This window comes from Suricata suricatta, chromosome 10 (genome assembly GCF_006229205.1).
Source record: "Suricata suricatta isolate VVHF042 chromosome 10, meerkat_22Aug2017_6uvM2_HiC, whole genome shotgun sequence".
Classification (NCBI taxonomy): Eukaryota; Metazoa; Chordata; class Mammalia; order Carnivora; family Herpestidae; genus Suricata; species Suricata suricatta.
This window is the reverse complement of record NC_043709.1, coordinates 112,491,663-112,497,662: the sequence shown is the minus strand read 5'-3', so window position 1 is coordinate 112,497,662 and position 6,000 is coordinate 112,491,663. Positions and strand designations below refer to the sequence as shown.

Here is a 6,000-nt window from a genome sequence, read left to right as displayed (position 1 = left end):
CTGAAGATAAGATGATCATTTTGTGTTTGAGATTTTAATAAGGTAACTTAAGATGTGGACAGAGAGGGAGGTGGAGGATGAGGTAGTTCTAAGGCAGCACTTCTCCAACTGTAACATACATATGACTCAGCAAGGGATTTGTTGAAGCATTGATTCCAGATTGGCAGTTCTGAGATGGGACTGGAGACTGTCTAACTGGCTCCTGACACTGATGGCTTGACCACACTTTGAGCAACCAAGTTTAAAAGAATAATAAAAAAAGGGGGGGGGGAATGATAAATACCAAAAGTTCTTTAATGTGATGAAGTGATAGGGGAAGACACTGTAAAGTAAACACCTCCATACCTCCTGGCCTCAGGAGGAATGTGTTTCCTTGGAGGTGCTTAAAATCCACCATGGGCAGCCCTGAACTCTCCATATCCCCCAATCCTGCTCCTCTCCCCTTGTGCCTGGGTCTGCAAGTGGTGTCCTCAGCCTTCCAAAGTCCTGAAACAGAAAACTCACATTTATTTTCAACATCTCTCAAACTTGCTCGATCTTCTTTCCCTTTCAAACAGGGAAATGCCTCCACATTGCTATGAGGATTATAATTCCAGGTCTCAGGAGTCATCTCTATGGTGTCACTGTTAAAATTCCTCCTGCCTGGGGGGGTGTAGCTCAGTGGTAGAGCATTTGACTGCAAAATTCCTCCTGCCTGACACAGCTTTCCACCTCCTAAAGGATAAAGAATGAAGCCCTTAGCAGGTTTCCAAGACCCTTCACAATCAGATCCCAGCATTTCCTTCTGGCCTCAATTATTATGTTTGCCCCCCTCTATATTCTGCTCCACTTCAGGGATATATATGCCTTCACTTGGACTCAGGCCCTGTTCACAGTCCCATAAATTCAGCCAGGCCCTTCCTTGGCCTACAGTAAACTCAGCCCAGCAGTCAATCTCCAGTACTATCTGGCCTGGAAACCATCTTATTCCACAAAATTCAGCTCAAAAATTGTTATCTCCTCTACAGGGCCTCCCAGCTCTACTATATCCTGGCACACAGTAGGCAAACACGCAATATTACCAAACGGTGTCAGATAGTTGCCATTTGACTAGAATGGCTTCCTCTAAGGTATTCTAGCCACACAAGTTGGATGCTGGCTCAGGCTTGGCGATAGGAAAGAAAGAAAATCAGATGGAAATTCTCATGTTCCACCAACTCCCATTCTAGCCATTGAACTTTAAAGTCCTATAAATCAGGCTTATTTCTTCTTCATCATCAAGAACAAGGTCTGGAGCTGAGGTGTTTTAAGGCTCTCACATAAGCACCTTAGACATAGAGGATCTAAGGTGGTATGGAGTAAAAGGATATTTTTGCATCTTCTTAACACCAAAGTTGTTCTTTTATTAACCACTTTAAAATAGATCTCAGAGCAATTTCGAAGCTTGGGCGAAGTTTCTAAAATCTTGCAAAATTGGCCCCAGAAAAGTGGTTAATAGCACAAGGTGAACAAGCGATAAAAGGCACCAATGATGGCCTATAACACTTGTTTTTTCAGATGCCAGGGAGGGTTTATTAAAGTGAATGCTGTTACAGGATACCTGGATGGCTCACTTTGGTAAGTGTCCCACTCTTGGTTTCAGTTCAGGTCATGATCTCACAGTTCATGGGATTGAGCCCCATGTGGGTCTCTGCAATGAGCACAGGGAGCCTACTTGGGATTCTCTTTCTCCCTCATTCTCTGTCCCTCCTGTGCTCATGTTTGCTCTCACTTGCTCTCTCTCACTCTCTCTCAAAATAAATAAATAGACATGATTTCTGGAGCAACTACAGAAGGAAAATAATATCTAAAGAAATGAAATTCATAACCATTCATTTGAGTCCATAACATGGTCTTATGAGAAAGACAAAAGAAAATCATATTTCCCATGAGTTGTAAACATGTTAAAAAGATAAGCAAGTATCTTTGATGTGTTGAAGGAAACAATAAGAAATTTTCAATCCATTATTATATTTCCTCTCCCTCATACTGGAAACAGTAAAAAATGTCCATATATTCATTTACTCATTCAATCAATCATTTAACAAGTATTTGTTGAGTACTTTGGTGGTTTCAAAACATGTCCATAGATTCTTTGACACTTCCCCCTGCCAAGGAAGTTAATTCCCCTCCCCTTGAATATGTTCTGATACATGATGTCATTAACCAACAGAGGCAGTGGAAGTGATGCTTCTTAGCTTCCAGGATAAGTTAGAAAAAGGGCATGCAGTTCTGCAACATTCTCTTGGGGTATATGCCTTGAAAGCTTGAGTCATTATAAAAAGTGAAGCTGCCCTCAAACACTGATGTTGGAGAGACCACATGGAGAAACCAAATGGAGATAGAGACATAAACCTAAAGAGCATTGGGCTGATCCAGTTGAGTCTTCTCAGCCTAGGTAAAGGCATGTGATTGAAGAGGCCTTTGAGATCAGTCTAGCCCAGTCATCATCTGACTACAATCACATGACAGGCTCCAATCAAGAACCCTCTACCTGAACCAAGTCAACCTAAGGACCACAAGTAATAATAATAATGATAATAGACAATTTTTATTATTTGATACTACTAAGTTTGGGCTATGTGTTACTCAGCAGTAGATAACTGGAATAAGCAGCTAACGTATGTCAGGCACTATGTAAGGTATTGAGATCTTCCCCTCACAGAGTTTAAAACTTGCTGACCCAGCACTCTGTGTGAATGTAAGTCTCTAAATTTGCAGTCCAAATAGCAACATAGGAAATATTCATATAAATAGATATGTACCAATATAAGAAAATATAGATAGGTGCTATAGGTTTGAAGAGCAAACAGAATTGACTGGAATTACACCAAGAGAGTCAGCAAGAAATTAGGAACTGGGTTAAATGTCCAGGATTTGTATATAAATAAAGGTGCTGGGGGAGGGAAGAGGCATTTTTCCTGAGGGTGGTGTAGCGGCATGCTCTAGTTCGGGAGAGGGTTCCCACACAGGGAATGCTTAAGGGAAAAGAATAGGAACATCAGCAGGAGGCCAATAGACTGTCTTGAAGGTCATAGTAAGGGTTTGAAAGGACTAGACTCACTTTCTGAGCAAGTAGATAGTACTAAAGATTTACAAGACAAAGAATTCTGTGATGAAAAATGTAATTACCCTGACAGTGGAAGGAACATGGATTGATGTATTGCAATTTGCACAAGAAGCAAAGAAACCAATCTGGAAACTCTTGAGATAGTTTTCAAACATGGTAAGAAGGGTCTTTCTCTCTGTGTAAACCCCCTCCCATGACATGCCCCACCCCAGTTCTTCCAAAATGTCACTTTTTGCCCTGCTTGTCTATTTCAGCCATTTCAGCCTATTGTATCATGGCATTCTCTACTGATGCATGTTCCTGTGTGCTGGGATTCAGTTACCTGAGTACTGTGGGCAGCTAGCAACTGAATGGGTGGGCTGTTCCATCACCACGCCCACTGACAGCTGCTTCCTGGTAATCCAAGGAGTTCTTAGTGCCTATTATTTGTTATGACCATTTGATCCTCTGTGCTCTACACAATATCATTAGTTCACTGATGCCTGACAAGTTTTATCCTAAAGCAAGTGATACCTGTAAAGACACGTTTGAGTGTTCCCTGAAGTAGAAGCATTCCTGGTTTCTGGAAGAGATGATATGTAATAACAATTATATGGTGCTTTCATCTTCAAAGCCTTATGCAAACATTATCTAATTAACCCTCATTACATACCTGGGAGGCAGGGAAACATCATTAAACCTGACTTTCAGGAAAAGATATTGGAAGCTACAAGTTAAGTATAAAATTCTCCACCAGACAGACTTGACTTTGGTGGCAAAACTGGTGAGGAAGAGCCCCTAACTCTTACTCCCATGCTGAGGCCAAGGACAAAACTCAACACTGAGGTGTTTGATTTATAACTAGGGTCAGAGGCAATATTTCCTTGTAAAGTTTATTAGAGCACAGGAAAGCAGACTGTATTCGCACAGGAAGGTAGGATTCTGGGGTGCTAGTACTGGATTTTTACTGTCTAGCTATATGACCTCTCTGCACTTTGAATACTCATCTGTCAAAGAAGCCCTATTAGTCTATGATTGCCATCACATAGTGGCACTAAAACAATTCATGAGAATAGCGTTCAGAAAATGAGCTCTAATGAGGTTCTACGACACAGATCATTTTAGCAAGTGGCAAAAAATTGTAAGATAGATGAGCCTTTATCTTCCTTTTTTACAAAATTTCTACCTCATTCTACCACATCCCCACCAACAGCAACATCCCTCATTACCACTCTGAGCAATGTCCTCAAGATCTCTCTCCCTCTCCCCCATCACACCTGCCTCAAAGTGACTGAAATGCAAAGCAAGTTAAGGTTTAATGTCAGCTGTCCCAAGGGGGCTTTCATTTTAACAGGGGGCAAAAGTCCTATTCATCCAACCTGAATTCTGGCCACAGGAAACTAAGTTGTAGAGGAGGTGTCTAGGGTGGTGGGACCCTGATATCTTACCACCTTGAGCTTATAACAACCACAGAGGCAGCCAACATTCTCTGAGTGCTTACCAGGAGCTAAGCTCTGTATTAAAAGAAAGTCTGGTGTCGTGGTTAATAGTAATGTCCCTGGTCTCTCTACCACTAAGAATTTGCTTTGTCTCTCTGTGCCTCCGTGTATTCATCTCTGAAATGGGAATGAGAACCTGTCCTCTAGTGTTGGTGTGATGATAAAATGAATTATTGCACAAATGTACTTGTTATTATAATAGGCACCTTGCTTGTACTAACAAGTTTGTGTTAGTACAATCTTATGAGATGGGCATTATTTCCAGACCCATTTTACAGATGAAAAACGGAGGCACATAGGTGAACACACTCGTCTCAGAGGCACAGCTGATGAGTAGAAGAGTTGGGACTCTTACCAAGGCAGCCTGGCTGCAGAGCCCAGACCTTGCCACCACGCTGCACTGCCCAGCTCCCAGTGTCCAGGGCTTCCTGAGGACAGGGCCTAATGCAGCAGCATCAGGCCAGTGGCTACAAGCCTGGATTCAAGCTGTGACTCATCCACATCAGACTCACTGAGGGAGCTCTCTCCTTTCTCCCTATCATGGGATTTTTATCTTTAAAACAGACATAATATATACTATACATGAAGATCAAATACTGGTGCAAGGAGATTTTGAAAATTCTAAAGTGTTCTCTTTTCAAATGTGAGGAATTATTATTAACTACTGCAGGATGAGCTAAAGTGGGGCAACTATAAGCAAGAGGCTAAAGGGAGCCAAGCTCCAAAGGCCTCAGAAGGTCACTTATGCCACAGAGGATCCTCAGTTCTTAGAGACCAACAGCCAGAGAAACCTAATCAGAGTGAGGCTGGGGGCCCAGGGGCCCCGTACCTGCGGCAGGGGGGAAGTCTGGGATAGACCCCACGTTACAAACTCTATTTATATCCTGCCACACAGCCCTCCTATCTACCCTATAAAGAAAGAAGCCTGTCATGTTCCAAGCACTGTGGGAAACTACCTTTCATTCATTCCCTCCCAGAAGCCCCTCTAAGGCTGAGAAGAGGCCCTAAACACTAAGGAACCCAGAAGTCTCTGAGAAAGGTAGGATGAAAGAGCAGTTTTTGCAGAGTTTGCAGACTTCATGGGGACTTCATCAGCCCTCCTGTCCCTTCTGATTTATGGCAGAGCCACGCTGCAGTCCCCAAGGTGCTATGGGCCCCTCTGGCCAGTGCTCTGTTGAGGGTCTGAGGAGAATGTACTGCCCCACACTTGGGAGAAATGCACCTCAACTTCGGCAGACCTGTTCCCAGTGTGTGGCCTTCCAAATAAAGGCAAATGACCCAAACCACTCTACCGAGGATGTTAGAAGTTGCGCGTGTGCATTTTCAAATTACCGACTCGTTTTCTCTTATGGCAGCAAACGTGCTTTCACAGCTAATCAGAATGATCTCTTTTAAAAGTCACTACTTTCATATCTTGTGCTTTGGTTAACAAGA

The 6,000-nt window shown here is 42.8% G+C and overlaps 1 long non-coding RNA gene across 1 annotated transcript in view; it reads right to left on the bottom strand.

Annotated features, from left to right (window-relative positions):
• Positions 1-351: 351 nt before the first annotated feature.
• Positions 352-6,000, bottom strand: part of LOC115304562 — a 107,756-nt gene continuing 102,107 nt past the window's right edge. Inside the window, exon 4 of the long non-coding RNA XR_003914500.1 lies at positions 352-486. This is a non-coding gene — a long non-coding RNA (uncharacterized LOC115304562). The remainder of the gene's footprint in view (positions 487-6,000) is intronic.